This window comes from Protopterus annectens, chromosome 1.part2 (genome assembly GCF_019279795.1).
Source record: "Protopterus annectens isolate FY-2018-M chromosome 1.part2, PAN1.0, whole genome shotgun sequence".
Lineage (NCBI taxonomy): Eukaryota > Metazoa > Chordata > Ceratodontiformes > Protopteridae > Protopterus > Protopterus annectens.
In genome coordinates, this window is record NC_056727.1 from 392,303,218 (window position 1) to 392,331,144 (window position 27,927).

The following is a 27,927-nucleotide window of genomic DNA, read 5'->3' on the forward strand; positions in this document are numbered from 1 at the left end:
TGTAACAGGCTACAAACTGAAAGGCAGTTTTGCCCACTGTTAGTTGCACATGGAAGGTCTCTGATGCTTCGTGCAGTGCCACTAACCTGGAGGTGTGGGTATCTTTGATGAATATGGATACCCCCCCTCCTTTTGTGGTTCGGTCCGAGTTTTGTGGCCGAAAAGCATGGTATGAGGTATAACCTGGTAGTGCTGGGGTGCTCTCGGGAGCCTTGAACCAGGTTTCTGTTACTACACAGATATCGATGTTCTCCATGCTAAGGAGAGTTTCGAGTGCGTGCATCTTGAGGTTTAGACTTCTGGCATTGAGTAGCATTACTCTTAGTTTCTTGTCCCTTGTGCTACTTATGGAGGTGGGTTTGTCTTTTGAGCCTTGCCTAAAAAAGGCACTATGGGGGTGGCAAGAGCCTTAGCCAATATTCGAAAGCCCAGGGGTGACAGGTGCAAGCCATCCCTAGTGAAGCAACGTGGCTTGTCGAGCATGTCATCTCAGGCTGACAGACACCGGATCCCCTTTGAATGACACCAATACTTTAGCCAATTGTTAAAATTGATCATTTTGTCTTTATACTGTGGCATCATTCTTGGTGAGGGTAAGATGCTACTCAAGGTCAGGGTCATACCAGCCTGGGCTACATGATCAGAGAGCTCCTCTATATCTCTTTTCATGTAGTCCAGGGAGGTACGTCTCAGGTCATTCACACCAGCATGGACAATGACGGAGTCATATTTGTACTTGCTTTGGAGTGACCTGAGTGCTTGTGTTATGTGGCGGATCCTGGCACCCGACAGGCAGCTTACAGTGACCTTCTCCTTGTTCAGCCTGGTGAGTGGGACGTCAGTGTGTTTGACAATAGAGTCACCTATTACAAGTGTATTAGGTGTGTTGTTTAGCCTTAAGGGCTGTGACTGTGTGGCACACTGACTTTGTGAACTATGTGATACGTGGGTATTGTTGTGTGGTAGAGGTTGCTTGGATGTCTGCTTTGGAGGTCTCTGCTGCTTGGGAAGATTTTTATTTAGAGCCTCCGAGTATGTTTTTGTGTGTTTATGTGTTTGGTTTGCTGTTGCGATAGGTCTATGTGAGACTGGATTTGTGGTGTGTGTGGTTACATTCTCCACCTGACTGACAGCCCCAGTACTGGGTTGAGAGAGCTCAGTCTCCAGTTTGGCTATATAGTTGCATCTCTCACATATATTTGAGCTTGTTGGGAGGAGGAGAGGGTGGTCTGTGTACATAAGGCAGTTGTAACATTGCCTCAAGATTCCCAGATTCACCAGCTGGACAGGAGAGTAAACCCGAGACTGACTTTTGGACATGCCAGAATAGTATAAGGAACTACTTTTTGACTGATCAAAAAGGACCAATAAGAAGCCAAGTACTTTAAGGGAGTATAAGAGGGTGTAGTGCTTTAGTTTATTAGTGCTTACTTATAAGATTACTTATACGAGCAACTGCAGGGCTTTAGAATGAAAATAGAGTGCTTACTTTGAGATTCAGAACAGTTCTAAGGGAAAAAGTGAAGAGCAGACTTTGTGGAGCCGGGAGACTTTGTGGAGCCGGGAATAGTTTAAACCCATTTAAGCGGCGCTGTCCGATGCTGCTCTATTTGCAAAATCGTGCAAAACCGCGCAGATGTGGGTTTTAAAGCAGGGAAACTGAGAGAGATAGGAATTGACCCAAAATGGCTAATAAGCTACTAGTTTCAGGGCTGAGACCACTCCTCCAGGGACAGATAGGCTGCTCAAGGCTCCCCACGCTCACTGGTGAACAGAGAAGCTTCCTCCTATCCAATTAAGGATATGGGCAACACAGGAAACTATACCACAGTCCGGAATTCAGCAAAACCTGAAATCTGGACTAATGTATTTCAGCAAAGGCGGGAAAAGAGAATATATATATATATATTTTTTGTTTTGGTTTTTTTTGTTTGTTTTTTTCAGTAAACAACAGAAAAACACACAGAAAACACTGTAAAGGCTATAAACAGGCTAGCGCACTTTAGTGTGTAGCCTACAACAGTTATACAATACAAAAATGACTTAAATTGATATAAAACAAGTGCAAAAACTGTAAAAAGCAGAAGGCAAATGCAATTTAAACTTTTTAAAGCACAGATCAGTTAGAAATTCACTTTTTAGGTGGGAAAAGGTAGTCGGAGCAAAAAAACAGAGAAAAAATACTTAAATCTGGAAAGTCTCTCTTGGGTCTCTCTGTTGCCTGTATCACTTTGCAGGACACCACGAGGAGCTGTGCAGAGTTGTATACTGGCACAAAACCATGCAAATGCAGGTTTTAAAGCAGGGAAACTGAAAGAGATAGGAATTAATTTATATATGATATGCATGTACTTAACCACATGACATATATGTTAAATTGTATAACTGTACATGATGCAGGCTTTGATTCTACCATTCAACATACTGATATAACAAAAAACATATTTCTTTCCCATCTGCAATTATCTGCATTTAGTTTTACACAAGTATAACTTTTACAAAGTGGATTGTTATTTCCTTTGAGCTGGTAGGTTTTATATACTTTTGTGCCTTTTGGCCTTTGCAGTTGCATCACGTTATCTGAATTTCTGCATTATATTTCAATACTTGATGAAAGCTGCTCACATATTTGATAATTCCTTGTTAAATGTCAATTACATTACTTGATGGGTTTCTTCTGCTGTGCTCAACACAGGCCCCAGAGTTGCACAAATCTTTGGAAATCTGCCCCTCAGTCTCACAAATTCCAGACTAACGTCTGTTGAAATATCTACAGTACATTAATACTTCTACTGCCTGAAAATTTGTATTCTCTTAACAAATCTAAAAAAGCCAGAAATCAGAGGATGTCTAAACAGACAGATCTGTATTCTTAGACCCTGAACATGTAACAGGTTCTAACAGGTTGCACTACAAAATCCCTATGGATTTTTGCTATGCCAAGCAAACCTCTAATTCAAGGCACTTTAACTTTTACATAACCATACACATCCCAACCAGTGAAACCATTTCATAATAGCTGTGACAGACAGTAATGTTATATTTAATACAAATGTAAAGCAGAGTGGTCTGCTGATAGATACTAATGTTAGAAAGTAAAGAATACAAATTATTAATATGTCGATCATTACTCATAATCACTTGACCGATGCACTAATCTGATTTAAAAAACCTCAACTGTAAAACTTTTTAAGTGCTTTCAGTGTCTGTTACTCACTTCCTTTGAAATTATAAAACTTAAAATATGTTTTTTTAAGTATGTCTTAAACCCTGGTCAAAAACAGTTAAAGTACTATTAAGAGACAGATGGATTAAAGGTGCTTCTCTTATATAAACCATTGCAAGCTGTGCATAGATTTAAATGTACATCCTTGTATGAATACTGACTGTTCAATTTCATGCATATATGTGTAGTCTCCATAATCTATTTGCAGTGTTTGGGTCTACAAGAAGGTAAAAAAGTCAAGCCTTTCCCTAAAGTTGATAAATGCTTATTATCTAAAGTCACTCAAATTGGTAATGGGGATCATTACCGGTGAGACTGCAGATTGTGTATCCCTCCTCTGCCTCTCTGATTGTGGACATGTAAACAATACTTAGGGTGGTTAAACAGCTGTAGTGGCAATTATTGTTTAATGCAGACAAACACTCAGGCTTAATATCAACATCATAACTTAAAAGCTTTTCCTGGTTATTAATATATATGCATTCATTTTTATTTTTATTTTATATTTTATATTTGTTGTTAATATTGTATTAGGTTTTAACATTTATAGCCAATCTATTTTTATGGGATTTGCATTCTCTTACTTGAGTTGCATGACACTTTTGAATGTATTTAAATGAAATGCTGATTTGTGTATGTAGTTCTGATAATGTTCCTATCTTTTGGTGAAATGAAAGCATTTAACAGTGAATAAAAGTTCTTGTTCCCAGTCTGTTCCTTGGGAGTTTTTAATTATTTGTGTACTACATGCAACCAGATGGATCATTTTGAATTCTAGTACTACTGTCATAATTCATAAATTTACAGTAGAAAAGGCATATGTTTGCTTTTATATGTGATGTTATGTGACTTCTACATTAACCCAAGTCCCAAACACTCTCTTGCAGAGAGGGACGACATGAGTGTCTTGTAGATCACATGATCTGCAACTCGCACTTGAACTTAAATACATGATTAGTCAAGGTATGGCAGCCACGTAGACAGAGGGGAGCTGTTGCACCTTTCTCAAACATGTATTGGAGCCAGAAAAAGGAAATGTAGCAGTGGGGAAGACAGAATGGAAGGAAGAAGTTGGAGCTGTAGCTTAAGGATTCAGGCAGTAATCAAGAATGAGAGTTGGGTTTAAGGAATAGGGCAGTTTTAAGTTTAGGGAGTGTGGGGAAGTTTAGGGTTAGGTAGCAAGAGGAGGAGAGTTTTAAGTTTAGGGTACAGCAGGGGACTTTACGGTTAGGGAGTAGAAGTGCCGTTTAAGGTTTAGGGAGTGATTTGGGACTTTACTTTTAGTAAAGGGGAGTGGAGCTTTAGGTTTAGTAAGAAATTGGGGACTTTAGGCTTAGTGTGTGGGATTGGAGTTTTAGGTTTCAAGTGTGATTGGGACTTCAGGTATAAGGAGGTTGGGTTTTATGTTTAGGGAGCAATCAGGGAATTTAGTGTCAGGGGCACATTTAGATATTACTCCTCGGGTTAAGGAACAAGGATCAAACCAGGTGGAAGTTTTAGGATTTTTGTTAGAACTCTGGTAGAGTTATTCAGTTTTTGTAGAGTAGGTTGATTGACTAGGTAATTACATAGGATTGGGCTAACAGGAGTGAGGGCCTCTCCCATTTGCAGCAACTGACAGCAAGCAAGTGTGTAGTGAGTTACAAGCAAGTGAACACGTAACACAACTTGATGTCACATTTGGATTTATTATAATATAATAGAAGAATTAGATAACATTGGGACAGATATGCTCAAACAAATAATAACAAAATTATTTTGATTACAAATTCAGTACAGTAATAGTATAAGGCATTATATTTGATGTTTATGACTTGACAGTCCAAGTCCTGAAACTCAGAATAATTGAATGCAATCCTGTAGGTAAAAGAGAGAAATATCAAACTCCCTATTTCCCATTAACACCATTTTTTTCAACATGGAAAGGCCTCTGCACCACCCGATGTGGGCAACTACCTTTTCAAACACACACATACACACATACACACACACATGCCAAATATTTATACACACATACACATGCACACACACACACACACACACACACACACACACACACATATATATATATATATATATATATATATATATATATATATATATATATACATATAAATATAAACACTGAGATTTATGTACTTCCAAAAGGAGGTAATTCTCCAAAAGACAGCAGTTTAGGACTAATATATATTCTCTTCATCACACCTAATTCCTAATAGTTTTGGGACTGACTACTAGATCAAAATACAACAAGAACCATGGTAGAAACATCTAGCAGTGCAACAGACTACAGTATAGAACCATATACTCATGTGCAGTGTATGCAGCCCTAGCCCAAATCAAGCAATATTGTCTACAAGTCAACCACTAACCAAATATTCACTACTAGATTTTGTATTAGGAAATAGAATCTTATAAGCAAAAAGTAGGAAAAAGGAAGGTAGGTTCTCATAAAATATGGACCTATGAAATACTGCTCAGGCATGAAGATCTCTTGTATAACATACACCATTAGTACTACATAACCATAAGCATAAAAAGGGAAAAATGCAATCTTTAGAAGTAATCAGAGACTTAAATGAGGACATGACCAGCTGGCATTGTTTTCCCATTTTCTGCAATACTTTTGAACAGAACTTCCTCTATGTTTGGAAATTTCAAAGAATCTAAATACATGTAAGGCTTTGGGATTGTATAATAACTGTTACAGTACCGCACACTCCTGAAACAGATATAAGGTATTCATAATGCTCTGAGTATCTAGAAACAAGAGTTCAAGTGCTGCTGTTTCTAAGTTTTCTCAAAGTCTGCTGCATTGGAAACATATTTTACTAATCATAAAATCCAGCTCCTTTCTCATCCCCATCACTGTGAGGCGTCTATTCATGTGTTTTATTATTTGTTCTTATTTTTAAAACATAAATCAGTCCTTTCTAATCTGTTTTTTTTTTCTTAATATTATGAACACTGATAAGTGACTGCAAAATGATGGCCACTCTCCAATAAAAGCGAAACATAAATGGTACACTCCTGGCTTCCGCTTCCCTTGGAATGCCAAGGCTACAGTTATTGCACAACAGCTAAATACTATGTTATGCCTTACTGTTTAGTTGCAGATATTATCATATCAGTCAATAGAGAAATAGCGAACACAGAAGCATGACTATACTACAATACGGTGCAGTACCCTGCTACGCCCTGTGCATATCCTGCTGAGGCTAGCGCTGAGCTAAAGGATATCTAAAGTGGCCATCATTCCTTTCAGGTCTCTGCATACCCAGACATGTGATAAGTAACAAAGTAGTATATGGTCAGTCCTCAAAATGTAGTGAGAATCTAGAAACAGAGATTGTAATGAATGTAAAAAAATCATAAAAAATAAAAAAAACGCTTCTGCATTCTCTCGACTTTCTTAGGCAACCATGACACGTTTAAGAACTATTGTAATTTTTACTGCATTAGCTGCGTTGTGACAGTCTTATGTAATAACTGCTAGGTGAGTTGGTATAAGGGTCCGTGTTTTACCTAGGAGACCATGCAGTAACTCGCGCAGGCCGGTGCGCGTGCGCCACAACAGCTGGGATCGGCGACTTTGTCAGGAAAGCATTTACAGACCATGCTGCGCGTGCACGGTTGCTCCCAAGGAGCTTTGTCTCGTGCCCGCTGGAGCCCTCATAATTAAGACAGAAAAAAAAACGAAGCCAAGACGGAGAACTGGGAGGCACTGGAAAACTGCAAAGCAAGCAAGTGCCGGCAAAACAAAGCCCCTTCGTGCTACCACAGCAACCGTAATTGCAACCCCTTATTAGGCTGTACACACCGAATCCACCCACGTCTCCTAGCTGATGTAAGCAACTGGAGTCTCCTTGTTTTACGATATTGTAATGAAACCTTGTAGTGGTGTGCTTTTTGCGTTCTCTTTCTTTTTGAATGGTAGAGGGAAATGAATTGCAAAAGTGACGTTTCTGCTGGTGCAAACATACCAGGTTTGCAGCAGCAAAAGGCAGCAGCTGTTAACTGACAGCTGACAGGTAGGGGATGGTTTTGCTTTTCTGACAGCTTTTCTAACTGGAACAGAACTCACTGTGTTGTATTTCTGTTTAAGTATATTGCTAAATTATAACTTAAGAGGGTAGTTTCCGTTAGTGTGCCATTGCACTATCTGCTATATGTGTAAAATGTTGCAGTTATTATGAATGGAGAGCCCACCAAAAGAAATAAAGTGCACACAATGTATCCACTGATGTACAGTAGAGTAAGAGTGCTCACTTCTGGGAGCAGGGAGGTTTGAGGGGCTGGGGGTTAAGTGAGGGGGGTATGCTTTATTACAAAAACTATTGGCTTTTTATTTTGTATATGCAGTTGCTTGACCTTTTGATTATATTTGTCTGTATGCTTGGAAAGGTAGTAGCACTAAGTATTGCCTCTTTCTCCCTTTCAGTGTGGTGAATTGGTGTGGCGCGGCAGAGCATTGCGGATTTCGCTTTATTTATTTTTTCTTGTAAAGGACATATTTAGGTGTCTGTTTGTTAAGACTAATGGTGCATATGGGAGAATCCAGTGGGCAACACAAACTGCCCTGACGTTTATTTTAAAAAAAACCTGCCTGAAGACCACTTGCCAGTCTGATTTCAATACTTGTAAAAAAAAATACTACAGTAAAGTATATCGTTTTTAAGCTTCGGAATTTTTAGAGTCCTTTAAATTCACCACAAGATCCATATGTACCATATAATCTTCGTCTGTAATTACAACACAGTGTAGAATGTTACTGCGGAAAATGCAAAATATTTTTATTTGCATTTTCCCTATTCTGTTCTTTTTGTACTGCAATCCCAAAACTGCGTAGTTATTTTCATTGTCAGCAAGTAACGTGTGCTGCTAGAACAGACATTATGCTAAGAGAATTAACTTTTTTCTAAGTCACAATATTACTTGCAGCTGATGTGATCCACCGTATAAAACCCAACTTGACAGTGTCATGTTCAACTTTCCACTTGTATCAGATCTTTATAAAATATCTAATTATAGGGTTATCTGTTGTGTCTGTTAAATGTAAAATGCTGCCCATATCTTGGCCATTTTAGTCTCTGTGGAACATGGCCTTAAGTAATTTAGATTTACACAGTGCCTTAATTGTATTTCAGAAGTGATTTGATTCAGTGTCCTGCATCTGGTGGTACTGAATAAAGCTCAGCAATCTCTAGTTATTTTTACTTTGCTGTAATGTAATAAACTTTCTGATTTAAAACTGACACCTCCACTAAGTCTGTCAGTTTTATAACCATCCCCAGCTGAGCGTCTGTACTTCTAAATACATTTGTAACCATCTCTACATGTGCTCAGAGTTGAATTTTGCTGCCTAATCTGCTTTAGAAATTATCGTACCCAAGGCACAGGATTAACAATTTGCATTTTACTAATATTTGGAAGGCTGACAGTATTCTGCTGCTCCAAATGTATTTGCTTAGAAATTAAAAGGTTTCATTAAAATGGTCTGCTGGCTTTCATGATTAAGAATGAGCCTAATGCTTGTGTTAGGGAGAAAAAGGTGTTTGTGGGCACTGTCTGTTATCAGGCATTATAAGTGAACACAGCCTGAGAATTCAGTGTCCCACTTGTAATACCAACCAGAGTTTCAGTACAATATGTTATTTTCTTAGGTGGATATGCCATGAATATGTAATGAACTAGGTTATATATAGTACTGGGACACAATCTACTGCATTTAAACAGGTAAAGTGTTAGTTCTGGAAAATCTTTAAGGTATGTGTCCGGTATAGACCTCTAGACACATAGATACAGTCAGCACCATAATCTGCATCTCCTTTTGTGCCATTGGTTCTGTAAAGTTAATTGATTTTGTCATCATTTCTTTGGGGAAGGGCAGTAGTTATATCAGGTGAAACTATGTCTGGCAATTCAATAAGATTTAGAGGTTTTTTTTTTTTTTAAGTATGTTACAATCAGTGTAATATATTTCATTCTTAGTAATTGTAATCAATTTTAGAAATGTTCTTCAATTTGCATTACATCTTTCAAGCTGTTGTAACTCATAGCAATATTACATCACTTATGGCAGTCTCTGGAGCTGATAAATGTTTGCAATCCAAATTTTGTTGGAGTAATTCTGAAATATTTAGAGATGCTATGCCTGACATTTGAAGACTGTCTTTGCAGTGGATCACGTAAGCCTGTTACGTCCTTTTGGTATTGCTGATATGTTTGTCATTGTTTGTACACGCATCTTAAATAGAAGTTTATGCTTCTTGTTCAGTAAGTTGCATGGAACATGTTTGTGTTTCTTCAGGGTTATCATTTGCAAGGATTGTCACTTGCCTATTATGTTAGTACACTGCAGAGTGTGTTGTCATGCAGAGTGTGTGGCACTGTAAATGTCACTATGTGGGGGTCAGACCATCACAGTCTGGACTATAGTGGCACAATGAAGTAGGAACTGAACATTAAAAGGCATACGAGGACATTAACAATAACGTGAATAAAGCAAAGTCACTGTATTATGTAAGTTTGTGCTTTAGTGATAAAATACATATTTACATAAATTCATGCACACAGAGGAAAAGACAAACACGTAACTACAGTGTAGCTAACAGTAAAGTTTCCTTGTGCCAAAAAAAGTATTTGCTTTTAAATGTGCTATGTTTCTATTACAGTATGCAGCTACTTCTTTTCACAAATCTTTTTTACAACTCGTGGGTATTTTTACAATATGCCCTTATGTAGCTATATAGTTATTTAGTTCATTTTTATGACAGAGGCAACAGTGTATGAGAAACTATCATACATTTTTCAAAGGCAAGTATATGACTTCTGTCTCAGTACTTGTGTAGAGTTTAACAAAAGGGAAGAATGGCAAATGTGCAATACAAGTATTACATTAAGTTGTCATACATTTTCTCTGAACCAAATACTATAGATGTGAGGAAAATGCTAATGTTATAGATATGTTTAGATGAAAACAATCTGTCTAGAGTGATAATTTTTGATTTTCAGATATGCCTTCAAAAAGATTAAATAAAATGCTAATATATTGCCAGTGCAGCCATAATCCATTCTAATATGGCCACATCAATGAAGGCCATTGTCTGCAGAGTACTAATTAGGGTGACAATTTGAATTACTTATAATACTCTCCCTTTCCCAGCACTAGATGCTGTAACAGTGCTACACAAACCTAGAACCCCTGGTGATAACTGCACATACTGATCCAGCCTAGCAAATCAGGTAATACACCTGTAAAGGAAATGAGTTATTATGCATGGGAACAAACATTTATATCCTCAGAACATTGCTTTCTGATGTGTCTGATGATAGTAAACAAGGAAGAGTATGAATTATCAAATGGTATCCCTCCCAATGGACCAAAGGTAGCCTACAGTGGGGTTTGATTGTGGATTACATGGCGTATGTCATCTAGCAGGTAATGCAGGGGACTAAGGCTCTAACCTGTTAATGAGTTGCTTCCTGTGTTCAGGGTAAAGTGTTTGATTCCTTCCACCTTCATTTGCCTATTGTTTGACTCTAAGTATGTCCCTTATCCAGGCAGCTCTCCCAAGTTGCCCATGAAAAAGGACAGTTGGGTCCAGTGGGCTTACCCATTCATCAAATCGTATTGTCTTGAGAGTTCTTGTGTGTTTTAGATGGGTTATGTTAAACAGTGTTTCATTCACGTTTAATAATACACTGATTCATGTCATTGCATTGGCTGTTTGTCTGTTATGTCACCATACACTAAATTCATTGACAGGATTGTGCCTCCGTACTGTTGCAAGTGATGCACACATTAAATTAGCACCTGCCCTTTCTCGATCTGAGCTCAGCAACTTATAAAAGTGCATTTGGGATTTGTTCCACTCCTGAATTTGTCTGAGATTGGTACAGCTCTACCTGCTTTTAATAAAGTTTAGTGAACCAATATCTTACCTTGCCATTGATGCCAACAGAACGATCTTTTAGATGTTGTTTCACATAAAACATTTAACATAGTGTTCATAATTCATTTAATGATCCATATCAACTAGTGTTCATAATTCATTTAATGATCCATATCAACCTTTGAGCCATATCCAAAACCAGCTCAGAACGTTATCATTCCCTGGCACCATTAACAATAAATATATCAAGGTTGCATGCTTTACAAGTCAAGGTTGCCAAAAGCTGCATATTCAATAAAAAACAGAGACCTCAGATGGATTAAATGGCCGCAGCCATGTATTTATTGCCATTTACTCAAATAGAAGCCAATTATTATGAGATGGCGCAAGGCAGGAATGTTAGGGAGGCCATTTTATTTCTTTCATAGCATTCCCCTAAACTACAGGACAACAGACAGCACGTTGATATCCATCCCTTCTGATTCAACATACCCACATCGTAACAGCTTTTTCATTTCACAATTCATCACAATTCCTCTGGGCCACCTTACAATCTGCCAAGGAGCCATTGCTGGGCTGGTAAGCCCCCTGGCAACAATCCCTTGGGGCTGTCTGGCCTGTGGAAGGTCCAGCTGAAGAGTCCTATGACCCACCCCGACTTACCTTAGCCTCCCTTACCTTTCCTGTCTTATGCTTACATGACTGCGACAATCTAGCCTAACCTGTCTATCTTACCTGGAGGAGAAGGTGAAAACCTGAAAAAGCCAGTGGGCAAAAACAGGAAATTCCTTCACGACCCCTAGTCCGATCACCTTTGTAGATCACCGGGTTCCCTATGTATCTTACCTGGTTCTAAACTAACTGACAAGTACACCCCTGCTTTTACGAGGGGGTGCATAGGGTGGGACAAGCTGCCAAGGTAGAGGTTGAAAAGACTGATTTGCTTTGTTCCCAGCTTTTTCAACCCTTCCCCTGGACATCCCAGCCCACCTCTGCCCTCCTACCTATCCTGACCCTACCTGTTCTCCACCTTCCCCCTCCCTCCACTGAAACCTGAGTCCAATCTGACCTGCCTCAGACAAATGATGGCTTGCTGCGATTGGCTTGCCAGCCATTGTTGTCTGAGATTGGTACAGCCCTACCTGCTTTTAATAAAATTTAGTGAACCAATATCTTACCTTGCCATTGATGCCAACCGAATGATCTTTTAGATGTAGTTTCACATAAAACATTTAACATAGTGTTCAAAATTCATTTAATGATCCATATCAACTAGTGTTCATAATTCATTTAATGTTCCATATCAACCTTTGAGCCATATCCAAAACCAGCTCAGAACGTTATCATTCCCTGGCACCGTTAACAATAAATATATCGAGGTTGCATGCTTTACAAGTCAGGGTTGCCACAAGCTGCATATTCAATAAAAAACACAGAGACCTCAGATGGATTAAATGGCCGCAGCCATGTGTTTATTGCCATTTACTCAAATAGAAGCCAGTTAGTATGAGATGTGCGCAAGGCAGGAATGTCAGGGATGCCATTTTATTTCTTTTATAGCATTCCCCTAAAATTACAGACAACAAACAGCAAGTCTATGTCCGGCCCTTCTGATTCAACATATCCATATCATAACAGCTTTTTCATTTCACAATTCATCACAATTCCTCTGGGCCGCCTTACAATCTGCCAAGGAGCCATTGCCGGGCTGGTAAGTCCCCTGGCAACAATCCATTCTAATATGGCCACATCGATGAAGGCCATTGTCTGCAGAGTACAATTAGGGTGACAATTTGAATTACTTATAGTACTCTCCCTTTCCCAACACTAGATGCTGTAACAGTACTACACAAACCTAGAACCCCTGGTGATAACTGCACATACTGATCCAGCCTAGCAAATCAGGTAATGCACCTGTAAAGGAAATGAATTATTATGCATGTGAACAAACATTTATATCATCAGAACATTGCTTTCTGATGTGTCTGATGATAGTAATCAAGGAAGAGTATGAATTATGAAATGGTATCCCTCCCAATGGACCAAAGGTAGCCTACATTGGGGTCTGATTGTGGGTTACATGGCGTATGTCATCTGGCAGGTAATGTAGGGGACTAAGGCTGTAACCTGTTAATGAGTTGCTTCCTGTGTTCAGGGTAAAGTGTTTGATTCCTTCCACCTTCATTTGCCTATTGTTTGACTCTAAGTATGTCCCTTAACCAGGCAGCTCTCCCAAGTTGCCCTTGAAAAATGACAGTTGTGTCCAGTGGGCTTACCCATTCATCAAACTCTTATTGTCTTGAGAGTTCTTATGTGTTTTAGATGGGTTATGTTAAGCGGTGTTAGAGTATTCATGTCTAATAATACACTGATTCTTGTCATTGCATTGACTGTTTGTCTGTTATGTCACCATACACTAAATTCATTGACAGAATTGTGCCTCCGTACTGTTGCAAGTGATGCACACATTAAATTAGCACCTGTCCTTTCTAGATCTGAGCTCAGCAACTTATAAAAGTGCATTTGGGATTTGTTCCTCTCCTGGATTTCTGATGATTGCTTAGATAACCTGGTTTGCAGAGAATTAGAAGAGGCATATTACTGTAGCAGAAATGCAAATAGCCACTTTTACTCAGAGCCCAGTGTACTGTTAAGCCCTTACTCTGAATTAGCTTAAAAAGAAATTAAGATGGCAATCTTTTCCAGTATTAAGAAAAAAAAGTGACACGGGTCCGTATGGTGGAAGTGAGCTAGTGAAATGCTGAACTGATAATGTTACAGCTTAGGTTGCAGAGAATTTTAGAAAGTTTTAGTTTGGTGATAAGGATTAAAATGAAGCTTTTCTCTAGCAGAACAAAGCACACTTTTATGAAAAGCTGCTTATTCACCCAACATATTTTCATGCTACAAAGAGAGTTGCTCTCATGGTAACATACTTATGTTTACCCTAGAGGATAATATTAAATAACAAGCATTTTCATAATATTAAATAACAAGCATTTTCAGTGTAGTAGAGTTGTATTTTCTCAAAAGATCAGTCAGACTAAGTCAGATGTCACGTTTCAGCTCTGAATGTGCTTTTTAGTTGTATAACAGAATTGAAATGGAATTGTCTTACAACATTTATAAAGTAAACAAATAGTCTGAAGTTTCAGTTTTGTCAAAATATTCAACTCAGGTTATATATTTAGCAAACTGTAGTCTGAATCTTAACAGTTTTACAGATCATTTGTGAAATGGTATATATTCATCCCCGTTTAGTGTAATTTCTGCAATATTTATTTCTGTGTTTTAATATTTTAATCCTGACTATAAATTCTTATACGTTTTAGTGACTTGTGGAAGTATAATGTGAATACAGAGCTGATTGTGTACTTATTTAGAAGAAAATGTGACAAAACATTTGTTCTGGCAATGGTTCCTTTTATATAAAGTTCAGTTATTAGTCTGCCAACTTACAGATGATAGACTGATTATGTCAGTTTACTCTGGAATTTCCTATAGAGTTGTATATGAATATTCAACAATCACTGTAAGGGAAGTGCAAAACTTTGTGAAAATATTTTCTGCAGAGGCCAGTTCACCTTCATCCTTGTTTAAGCTTTGCATAGCAGTAAAGAACATTGCTGATTTACAAAAAAGGATGTATATTCCAGTTAAAAAAACTTTGGTACTTTTGGAATGTATCTGTTAGAGTAAATATAAAAATAGCTGTGTTGTCAACCAATGGTTATCATATTAAATACATAGGCAGAGACACAGTACGTAGTGCACAAGTTCATATACATAGATGAAGATTTGCAAATGTAGATAAAGGTATGGATACGCACAGACACACACACACACACACACACACACACACACACACACACACACACACACACACGCACACACACACACACACACACACACACACACACACACACACACACACACACACAGACACACCCAGATACACACACACACACACACACACACACACACACACACACACACACACACACACACTGCCTCCTCCACAGAATGCTAGAAGTGGAATGGCTGATGTTATAAAAAGTCACATATGGATTGTCAAAAGGCATGTATCGCCAAAATTTAGAAAGGCAAAGTTACCAAGCACAAAAGTGGAGGAGAGGCAATCACTCACTTGCTACATCAACAATCTCCTCCCCTTTATGTGTGGAAAGGAAGTGCAAATGGGAAAGAGGACATCATACCTCTCAGCTGTCCAGATTTTCTCAGAATGTCCAGATTTTTGCCTCATATTTTTAATCTATTCCTTACAAAATTTGTATCCTTCTTCCAAATTTCTGTTGATTAAAATTACTAAATAATGTCATCCGTCTGAATTTTAAATGTCATATCCTTCAGAAAATACATGCTAAATTAAATCCTGTTACTTTAACAACTGTCTAAGTTTATAAGAACAGTATTTAAAATCTGTTCCTATTTTAGAGCTGCTATTCCACCATTATTTTAGGCTTTGCCCAGATTACTTTTGTTAAAATGTTGAGAGGTATGGTGGCCACTGAAAAGACCAAAGATAATAGTTGCCAAACACTTACATCTATAAGTAGAAAAACAGGTAGTGGTAGTCAGACATTAACTAAAAGATGACCAACATTAAGGGGACTAACTTGTGATGTGCAGAGAGGACAAAGTAGACTATCATACGTGTCCCAGTGCATATGAAGTTAATGCCACAAGTACTTGTTAATAAATAATAGTAGTCTTGTACTCTGTTCAGAAAAAAATAGCATTTGTATGAGGGATTAGGAGGGACACTGAAAAATACTGAAACACAGTCAGAGAATATTCCCTACATAGTAACTACTAATGGGTGGCGAGCACAGTGAAAGCCTTCAAAATTAGCTGACTGAAAAAAATAAAACAGAAAAACTGACATATAACTAACATACAGGTATCACATTATGCACCCTTCCCCTTTACTGGCCCTCCCCACCTCGTCTGGAAAAAAGCATTCTGGTACTGCATGAAATGTTTGTTACCCATGGTCACATTCAACCCTGTGCAATAATAAAATCAATTTATAAAATCAACAGTGTTATGTGACACTTGTCTGTGTGCTAAACACATCTATTTTTAAAGTGGAAGGGGCCAGCCATATCTGGCATGCAAATGGAGTACAGGCTGCAGACAGATGCATCCAGAGTAGAAGGAAACTGCAAATAACCATGCTAACATCTGTAACAGTAAACATACATAATCTGCTAATGAGTGTTACGTTAAAATGTAACCCACTCACTGCAGCATACCAAACAACATCATACACATCACAGAAAATATTATTACAAGGCAAGGGATGACAAATACCTTCATTTACAACAGGTATAGTGCAAAAACATGAAGGAAACTGTTTGTAAAACCCACTTGTGCACATTTTATTCCCAGTGTGATAACATATGGTCTAACATAGGTGACATGGAGCAACACAAGTGAGATGATATCCACAGGCTGCTACAAAATAGCTGTTAAATAATAATGCAAACATTCCAGTGTTACCACTGTACATAACCACACATACGTCTCACGTGGCAATGTACACATGCAAACCTAGCAAGAACAATAATATCATTCAGGCATGGTATCTCAGAGCTGTAAAATAAATTACAGTCCATATGTAATATCCGGCCACAATCAACCAGCATGCTGCTATTACAAATAGTGTTGTGATCAGATATATAACAATCAGCCAGCCACAGGATGTTAAGGCCACAGGAAGGTGTCAACACTAACTATAAATGGTAGGCAACATCAAACACACAAGTGTTAAGACTGGTTCAGCTGCACTGAAGTATTGTCAGGCATACTATGGAGATCATTGTACAGTCACCATGGACAAACATCCATAGATGGAGAAAAGGTGGTGTACTTATTTAAAAATGGTGTACAGTTCTTGGTGCACTGGGGAAATACACAGTTCAGGCATTCACCAGGGCAGCCCTAGGGATACGTTTTTTCACAATGTTACCATCAAATTTGTGGAACACAGAAACGTGACAGTGAAGGAGCAAAATAGGTACAGATGCTGGCTGACAGATAGACAAAACAGCCTGTTGTCACATAATATGCCCATCCATTCCATAGATAAATATGATTAAGTTACACATCTCACAGTAACATATACCATGAGGATCACATGCAGAGAGAGTAATCAGTAGCTCTAAGGTAGTCTTATATAGTATATGTTGTACAATGTGCTACTAATGCACACAGGACATCATTGTGCTTTGTCCACCTGTGCCTCATGGGGGAAGGGAGCTATGCATTGATAATGGGTTCCCTTAGCCTAGTTACATGACCCTGCTCATGGGTGATGATCTTCAGAGTTTCATGCAGATTCACATGACATGAATGATGCATGGACTTAAGGTACCAGGGCCAGCCTTTCACACTATTTTATGTGAGTGGAAGTGAGGCAGCAGCAGTTAGTTTCTGAACACACCAGAAGGATGCGGGAGGTGCAGAGAGAACCACTGGGACATGTAGTACACAGGTATCATACCTCTGTGGATGGGCATACACACAGGTATTTATTTATTTATGTATTTATTTATTTTACTTACATTTTGTTTACTGGGTTAGTACTACTATGCTAGTAGCTGCTTTTCTGGGGAGAATCCAGGTGGTATTTATACTGTTAGGGTATATTTGGTCAGGGCATCAGGTAACTTTACCTACTGATTTCAATAGGTGCCATGGGATCTTTTACATCCATCTGAACTGCCACTAACTCTGGCAGACAGGGTCTTGGTTTAATGTCTCATCGAAAGGACTCACTCTCAGGAGTATAGCCACCACCCTTATGCTGCACAGCAGCATCAGCTATCAATCTAACTGGTGTGGGAATAGATCCCACACCCTTCTGTATCAAAGACAACTATGCTACTTGTTGTATCACTGATACTGATAAAAAAGGAAAATAAAAAAGGAAAACCATTCCAGTAGGGGGATGTCCTCACTTGAGCAATGTTTGTTTTCTACAACATAAGCCTCCGGGATTTCCTCAAGTGTTAGGTAAACCAAAGTTAGCAGCTCTTTCACCTCCATCTGGAAGGATGGCACATCAACATACTGCAAACACTGAACCATCTGCTTATTTTAGCACTATATGATTTGACCTAGATGTGGATGGAGTTAATCTCCAAAGTTCTCTATTAATCCAAGTATGTTATTAAATAGGCAATCATATGCAGCTTGACACTTGGAGGACATTGGATAAAACACCAGTGGTCCAACCTTCATGCTGTTTCCAGTGTTATTCTGCCAGTGTTTAGTGTACAGCCATCTGCGTGCAGCAGTGCATGTGGAAAATGTTCCATCCATTGCACACAAGGAGTTCTGATCCAGGCAGCCAGTTTTTCCATCAGTGGTCAGCAAATATAGTGTGTACCTGTCATCCATACCTTCAATGTGCATCACCATAAATGTGCAAGTCCATATAGGAACTTCTTAAGGTGCCACATGTTGCAGGCTGATAAGTGGTCTGGCTGAAGCTGAAGTACTTTTACGCTTGGAATGGTGAATATATTGCTGCAGAGCCTGTTTGCATGGAAGCTGCTGTACTGCTGGCTTTGTTTTACAACACTACCCCAATGATCATTCAGTGCAGAAATGGGCTTGGCCAGTGTGATTGACATTCCTGGTGTCTGTGATGTGGCATTTAAATGACGCAAGATTGACAAGCCATGCATATTTGCTGTGACATCATGACTATTCATTGTGCAATCGTAGGTTGCCCTTCTCCTCAAAGTAAAGTGATCTCTCGGAGTTGGAATATTTAGGTAGGGTGGTGGTGGTATGGGCTTGCTCACATGCAAAAGCGAGCCGGAAGATGAACTTATATAAAAATTATAGTAGTTGAGAGAAATGATTCTGTAACTGTTTGTTTTGATATATTTATTTTAGTGTTATCAATTTGCACTGCTTAGACAGCAGTTGTACAATTTTGCTCATTTAACTTGCGCATTCTGTGTTATCTCTAGAAGATTTTGTCTCTGCCAATCCCAATGTGACATATTTTTTTGAGAGAAATGTGAGCATTTAAAAAGTAAACCCACTTGTCAGCTGGGGCACAAAGTCCCCAAAACAGGGGCAAGTTTTAAATATTCCTTTTATAAACTTAGAAAATTGCTAGAATAACAGGATTTCTGTTAGCATGCATTTCCTGAAATATATGAAGTCTGAAACTGAAATGTATGTCATTTTTTAGTGACTTTAATCCTCAATGATTTGCCAGAAAACTACAAACTTTATGAGGGACAGACCAAAATTATACAGCAAAAATATAATGCTTTTTAATAGTAATGTTTTTCTATTTGCATCATCTTTGCATACTCAGTAAAGTACCCTAAGAACTGCAGTCAACATGTAAAAATTATAAAGTTGCTAATGTAATTGCAAAAAATATAAATATTGCTAATCCATATTAACTTTATGCAAATACATTGCATTTATTTCTTAAGTCACTGAAAGCAGCTTCCACACTACTAGGGAGAGATGTATAAATACATTCTGATAGTCAGAATAAGTAATGTACGTATTCTTCATCCAGCAATCCCAATGAATATTCATGTGGAGGAAGCACATCTAATGATGTTTATTCACACATATAGAAAAAAAGAAAATCATTATGTGCAGGGTGTTGGGTGGGGCTTGGGTGGTCCTTGCTACTGCACATCAGGTGGGGTACTGTTGTAAAACAAAGCCATACTGCTTTCTTATCTACTTGTTGTGCACATATCTCAGTGACCCTTGCTAGTGTTTCCCATTGTTGATGGTCTCCTGCTGAATTACTTGAACAAACTGTGCAGCAGATACCTCACCACCAAATATCTCAATTGTGATAGCATGGCCATTAGAATGTATAGTCCTCTTACCCACTCATGCTCAATACAAATAGCCATTGGAGTGAAAATCCATATGCCGTTGATAAGCATCTTTTAAGAACATGAGCATTCTTTACTGACTAGTCACAGCTTGACATACCTTTCCAGGAAACTCGCTATTGTGTTTTATCCACTTCAGCCTTCTTCTTCAAATAACATAACAATTTTCTGCTATATACTTGGGACGTCCTTTCATATAGTTCTCAACAGGAAGGCAGATGACCCATTATATGGAACAACAGCAGCTTAAAATTCTTTGGCATCAATCTACTGAAGAAGCAGTTACCTTTTGGTGTGTTTTGACATGTGCAGGCCTTATTTTTCAGTCCTTTGTTACTTTATTACAAAGTCTGTACTAGGAAGCTTTCTGTATTGTCATTGGGGTGAACTAATTACTACTCTGGAAGTGTGAAAGTATGCAATTGTTTTATGACTTCCCGCACCTGCCAAAGATCTGAGCAAATGCCCTTGTGTGTGTATTTTTACAGGTAGGTGCTAAGTCCTGCCAGCGTCCAGCAACGGGGGATTTGCATCTGAACTAGAGGTCAGATGACCAGAAGTGATGTCATTCTGCCAGCTATCTCAGAAGTAGTATTTTAGATATCATTTTGAGAAGTCTCTAAGTGAGACAGGTCATTCTGTATTCTGTCTTGGGCCTGACAACAAAAAGAGCCAGTCACCACATCATCTTCCTTGCTCTTTTAAGTAAGTAAGTAGGGAATAGTAACTTTCTTAGCTACAATCAGGAATATAGTGAAGCTTAGTTTAGATATTGTTTTTCTTTATTTGTCTTAGCCTGTCCTTCAATGTTTTTTTAAATATTTCCTGTGATTATAACTCTGATGCCACTGTGACTATATACTTAGTATTTCTTGCTTTTTATTATTTATTATTAAATATACTTAAACCTTTCATTGTGGCTGATCTTTGTAGAGATATTTAAGTTTTGAGAATACTTGAAAATTTATTTGGTGACACTGTGTGGGCCACTCCTAACAACCTTGCTCTTGGTCAGACTACCATTTGTATTAATATTAATTTTATTCAGCATATTGGGTACCCTTTGAAGAGCCTTAGAGTAGCTGGCAGGAGTGTCTGGTGGCAGTCATAACTACCTTATAGTCTAGGCAGAATGGGGCATAGCTAGTAAACCTGTGCCAGCCTTTCTGAGGGTGTGTGTGTGTGTGTGTGTGTGTGTGTGTGTGTGTGTGTGTGTGTGTGTGTGTGTGTGTGTGTGTATGTATGTGTGCGTGTGTGTGTGTGTGTGTGTGTGTGTGTGTGTGTGTGTGTGTGTGTGTGTGTGTGTGTGTGTGTAAATCAAATCTCAAAGAGTGTGTGTGTCAACTACTTGGGCAAGGACACAAAGCAATGGTTAAACAGACAGGGTGCTGGAGGGCATGGCTTGGACACTTACCTGAGATCTCAACTCTATAGTTGTGCCAGTGGGGAGTCTTATTGGGGATCTGGAGAAAGTGGGAGAAATTAGTCCTGGAATGACTGTCTCTGTGTGCTCTTAAGGGAAATTGCACCTGATGTAGAGAGCTGCATCTGGAAATAATGTGTGTGCACCTATTATCCTGTCAGTGAATGTCCACCAATGCTGCCAGTGGTGAGGATTGATGCTCCTTGATTACTGGCCCATAGGTGGTGGGTCATCACATATTGGTTGGCAGTGGTGGAATATCCATGTCATGTATTGGTTGGCAGTGGTGAGATATCCATGTCACATATTGTTTGGCAGTGGTGAGGATATCCATTTCACATATTGTTTGGTAATGGTGGGATATCCACATCACATATACCACATCCAAACTGTAATCATTGATGTGGTGCATACCTGGTTCTGCATATTAACATGAATAATAGGATAATAACTGATACTGATCAATATGTTTAACTTTCAAGTATATTTATTATCAAAATTCTGGTGAATATGGACATTACAAAGAATATTTTTAAGCTAAAATAATTTGAAGAAACAGACGATTGGGGTGAAATACAAAAGAGAGCTTCTGCATTGTGCTTTGTTGTATGCTTTTACTTTTTATAAGAACTTATTTATTTATTTTTTATTATTAACAAATTATATTGTATTGTCAGTTTGGAGTCACATCTGGGTCAGAAGTATGTCAGAACCAGTTCAATTGCAAATATACGATATAATACAAAAGTCATAATTTCAGTTTCATGACCACATTGTTGCATCCAGGTCTTCTCAGCAGTAAAAGTATATTTGCAGAATAAAGTACTTGTTTGAGCCTTTTTGATGTATATGATAAAAAGCACTGGCAGTTTTAAGATTTATCATTCTCATACCATATATTACAGAAGACAGGTACTCAGTTGTATAGCATACAGACCTACCGACAGAAACGTCATGTTTTGTTAAAAGGATGAGAACAATGGGCTTGTGCAGTATAAAACAACTGCTGCTGCTACCACTGCTGGTGCAGTATATGTTGTTGAAGTGTATCTTTGAAATGTGTTATGCAGTTATCCTTCATTTCCCTTAGTTTACTTGGATAAAGAAACAAACAAGAAACAGGTATTCACAATTAAGTGCCATTTAACTGAACTAATATTGTCACAGCTTCAGATCTTCATGTTATGATGCTGTATCATTTGTAGCAGCAGTGTTCTGGCAAGTTTTAGTGCTGTTTAGTGTTACATTTAAAACTCTCAGCTTATTCTATTAATCTTTGTTGTTGCTTAGAGATCACTATGGGGAATGGATGCATTGCTTTTGCCTGCAAAGCAGTTGAATATTTATGAGTCATTATTCTGAATAACCTTAAGAAGTTAGTGATGAAATATCATACAAAATAAACACGTGCAGTGCATTTTAGAGAGAAAATACAACATATATGAAGTTTCTTGTTAGGATTTCGTAGGATAGGATTTGCTACTAATTATGCATTTGCAGGTACAAAACTTCAGGCAAAAAAAAAGCATGAAAGCTTGGTAATTCATATGTAGATATATTGATTTGAGCAAACATTTTTCTCTTTTTTGTTGAATTAGCAATTTATTCTGACTTAGAGCTGTCATTTCTTATAGTATGTTGCAGAGTTCTGCATAAAAACAGTATATTTTAGACAAATTTGTCCTTCACTGTGCAAGAAATACTTAATCTTAATGGAGTATGAAAAAAAGGTTGACATAAAGATTTTTTTCAGTAGCATGTGTACATGCAAGAAAAGAAAGAGTTGTGGCTGTCTTATTACACTTAAATTTTTGTTGTGTATGTTAGCAGATCAACAGTTGGCATTGCACATTGTAACAGGCATATCTGTGACCTGTCTGGTATAAGTAAAACACTAAAAAAATAAAGATTGTTGTATTACTCAAGTTGCTAGATATGATGCCCACCAGTATTTTTACTGTCTGTTTATACAATGACACGTTGCTTTATTTTGAATAAAATGGAAAGAACAATTCAAAAGAAGCACGATATTAACTATTTGCTGCTATGATTTATTATCATAAAACATGTGGACAATCAGTACTTGCTTAGCTAATGCTAGTAGCTGACCATGCAGTCATATGGTTGGTCAGTTGCCTATTGTCTTATGTACTACTAGGGTATGGTATGCAATCCATCCTTTACAACTGGAGTTGTGTAATTAATTCTGATATCTGAGCACAGGATCATGTGAGGTACTGTAATCTTGGACTTTTGTTTAATGAGAGGATGCTAACATACGCTGAGATTTGCTGTGACTGTTTTCTTTGTAGTGATTGCATGAAAAGTGCAACTAAGTGGGCCTAGTTTGTTGCTACAAGAATGCAGTCCTTTATTTATAAGCATATATCTCAACTGTCCAGATTTTCACAGCATGCCTAGATTTTTGCCTCATGTTTTTGGTCTGTTTCTCATAAAATAGTGTTTTTTTCTGGAAAGTTAACGGCAAGTCATTGAGGGCTGAAGTCAAAAAATAATAGCAGACATTTGAGTTTCAGAATTAATATCCTTCAGAAAATATATGCTAATGCAAAACCTGTTATTCTATCAACTTTATAAGTTTGTACGAGCAATATTTAAAAAGTGTCCCTATTTTTGGGACTTTGTCTGCCCTTTATTTGTGGCTTTGTCCAGATGTCTTGTTCTAAGAGGTTGATAGGTATGTTTATATAACAGACAAAAATAAGCAAGTTAAGTGATTAACTGATTAATTCCGTACATATTTTATAATAATGGTATGGAAAACAAAAAATACCACTAAGGAACATCGGTTTTAATGTAAACTTGCTACAGATGTATCACTAACTGACATGCACAATACTTGGTGATTGATGGCTTCACTGCCATTCACTTCTAGGCTAAACAAACTGTCTGGTCCCTTTAACAGGTTTCTTAACTAACATTTTACTTCAGGGTAGACCTTAAAGTTTACCACTGCAGAAACAAGGAAATGCTCATCCCTCTGTCATAGCCAGGTTTCATACTTAGCATCATATTTCATACTCTACTGGGATTTTTTTCACTCCTAACTGCTATAGCAGTAGATTAAAATCTTATGAGCTGTACTTTGAAAGAGTGAATTTCTCATTTGTTTCTAATGCCTTTTGATGGTCTTTACTGTAACTGAAGAATAACATTCTATTCTTTTACTTAGATTGCAGCTATCTCGTCATCAGCATCAATTATGTATCATTTTATGGCAGTAACATTTTAACATTCACATCTGTAGCACACGGAAGAAATGCTGTGTTGTGCAGCATAATTATAAAAGTCTGCTAATCATTTTTCTGCAGCATGAGGAGATTATGAATTTTGGCATTTAATAACATTTCTTAACTAGTATAATCTTGTGTAACTGTGTCATAGTCAAACACACTGTAACTCATAGTATAATATAAACAAAGCTATGTGCTTCTAATGAGCCTTCTTCTGTATTTGCTTTTTTTCCCTTATTCTGTAGTTCCACACTAGATGACTCAGAGACCGTGATTAATTCCTTTTGAGGAATGACTTGAGTGTCTCAAAGCTACCTGGTTTACAAATCAAAAACTAAAAAAAAAATATGTAAATCTTTCATTTTTGGCTTTATTTTACTTTATCTTATCTAGTACATTACAGATAAAGCATTATCCTCTAAAATCTGTAAAATATTTTGTATTTCATGTCACTAAAATGAACTGCTGCTTATATCAAGAAAGAAAATACTGCATGTTGCTGGTGAAGAATAAAAAGAAGCATTTATTACAGAATAAAAGAAAAAACTAAACTTATAAATACTTACTATGGAGGGAGATCCAAAGCTGTTGTTTTATTGTTTAAGAGTGAACATGATCCATCTTAGAAATTACGGAAAATAATTAACTGTTCTTTCCACTTGCAGTCAGCTAAATTTGGAAATTAAAGATCAAAATGATGAATGTTATACTTGAAAGAAATCTCTGATGTGCTAAGTCTGCCAAATAAGTACCCTGTTTTCTGAAATGGAAGATGAAATTCCTGCAATACACAGCCACTGTGATAAATAGCATTCTGAAAGTAATTCCAAAGATGGTTTAATAATTTCATTGCTATGTCTACAGTGACATCTTTCTGATGAGGTTTGAGTAGTGATATTCACTGATGATGATGATGATGAAAATAATGTCATCTGACAGCAGGAGTGGTAATCTGTTGTCAAATATTTTGTTCTGGGATGGACTACATACAGTACAGGTTCAAACTCAAAAATTTTAACATCTCTTAGCATGTTTTTACTCTGAACTTTGACTTTCTTCCATTAAATGAATGACATTGTAGCCCATGTTAGTAGATGCTGGAAAGACACGCATACAAAGTATGCATAACTCCTTTTTTAGCTTCTGTTATAACACTACTGAACTTTTTTGCCTAAAATGACTACATCTTCATCTCTCATTAATTCATTATTTGATACTGTAATGACTTGTCACCATTTGCAGCTGTTATGTAATATCTGCCAAAGATGTCAAGGTCATTTATATTCACTTTGACCCAGAAATGTAAAACCGAATATGACAAACTGAGAAATCAGAAAGCAAAGGATGCTGGAAAAAAATACTCTCAATATAAAATAGGAGGTAATGCAAAAATACCACCAGTGACTGATGGTTACCTTGCTTCTCACTTTTATATTTATTGGTCAGTGCTTGCTATGAGGCTTGCTCTTACAATGGCAGAAGAGAACATGCACTGCCATGCATACAAGTGTATATTATGTATTGTGTATAGTCTTTGCAACACTTGGTTCTATAGCAGTCAGTACTGTGTTTGTGAAAAACAGAAGACATGGACTGCCAAAGCAGCTGTAGCCAGAAGCCACTGAAACAAGTATAATGCTGCTCTCTATTTTGTTCTGTAGCCTCATCATTAAGTAGGACGTGACTACCAATGGCCACTAAGGAGCATTATTCATTATTTGAAGAGACACAAGAAACATCATAGGATCATAGGAAACACAAGGCAATCGATTCACAAGATCACTTACACATTGCTACTACTAACTCCTATGCTGTATCTCACCTCTCAAGAAGGATAAATTAAATCAGTCCCAGAGTAATTTATGGCTGAGTACCAGAGTAAATTTATGTGCAAGTCCATCCATCCATCCATCCATCCATCCATCCATCCATCCATCCAGCCATCCATCCATCAATTTATCCATCCATCCTCAACCCTTTTTCCCATTTTGCACATGGGGTTGAGGTGTCCCTTCCGCAATTTATGTGCAAGTCCCAGAGTAAATTTATGGGTGCCATCCAATCATCCAGATTTATTTTGAAGAATGCCAGGTGATCACTCTTTTTAACTTGATGGGGAAATCTGTTCCAGAGGTGGGGTAGGCACTGATTAATAAATTCATCCCTCAATGCATTTTTATTTATGTGCTGTTGCAGATTTAAGTCCATTATGCTGGTATTAGTTGCAAAATTTGACTTCCAGTGATGCAAATCAAGGATGATTGGGTTACTTATGGCTCATAATACACATTACAGATCACTCTGTAATGAGCTTTAAAAAACATGAAAAAGGTGATTCATTCAGTTCCCATGACCTACATGGATTACATTCCCATATTTTTGATGGGGTTCCTTCCTCTGAAGAGGAGCTATACCACTGGGGAACTACACCACTGACAATATATTTCCCTGATTGTTGGAAACTACACTACTGATAACATATTTCCCTGACTGCTGGAGCCTCATCTTGGCTGCTAATTGAATATATATTTGACACTGTAGTGCTTTCATATGTACCTGATATCCTTTTCTATTGCAGGACTGGGTCACAGCATGCACTGTTTGATATGCTGCCATTTGCATATATCATACTACACACACTTCCATACTTAAGGGAAGCTTTACTGCTACATACTACTGCTTCTGTGGGATCATTTAATCTAAATAACCTTCTTCCTGGTAGCTGGCAGAAGACATTCCTCATGCAGCAGAGTCTCCACACATTGAGACTGGGGCTGCTAGAATTAATCACTTGCTTCCATCTCTAGTGGCCCAATACTGCCAGTCCTTGGTCTGCTACACATATTGGCTGAACTGTCACTTCATGCCAGGATACGCTGATCTGCACCATGGGTGTGGTAGTTATAAGTAAGTTCTCTGCATTGTTTCCTCTTTTGAAATTAAATAATGTCTCATTCCAGCCAACAGACAAGCATTGTGCAAACTTATTCTGTGCTCATATTTGCTTGTTTGGCATTCTGTGACTTCATCTAGTTTACAGCGAATATCATACTTAAAGGGTGTTGAAGAAAGACATGTTGGAGACAACATGTGGAAAGCTTGCTAGAATTTCTGTGACTGCTGTTTTGCACACCATTCTTATGTTAAACTTGTTCTGCATATTTAAGGCTTTTTTTTCAGTTTGTAAAGTGGGTTACATTCTGTAACTTCTAACATAGAG

The 27,927-nt window shown here is 37.8% G+C and overlaps 1 long non-coding RNA gene across 1 annotated transcript in view; it reads left to right on the forward strand.

Moving 5' to 3' along the window:
* The first annotated feature begins 6,854 nt into the window (after nucleotides 1-6,854).
* LOC122789277 overlaps nucleotides 6,855-27,927 on the forward strand; it is a 1,405,129-nt gene continuing 1,384,056 nt past the window's right edge. Inside the window, exon 1 of the long non-coding RNA XR_006362798.1 lies at nucleotides 6,855-7,073. This is a non-coding gene — a long non-coding RNA (uncharacterized LOC122789277). The remainder of the gene's footprint in view (nucleotides 7,074-27,927) is intronic.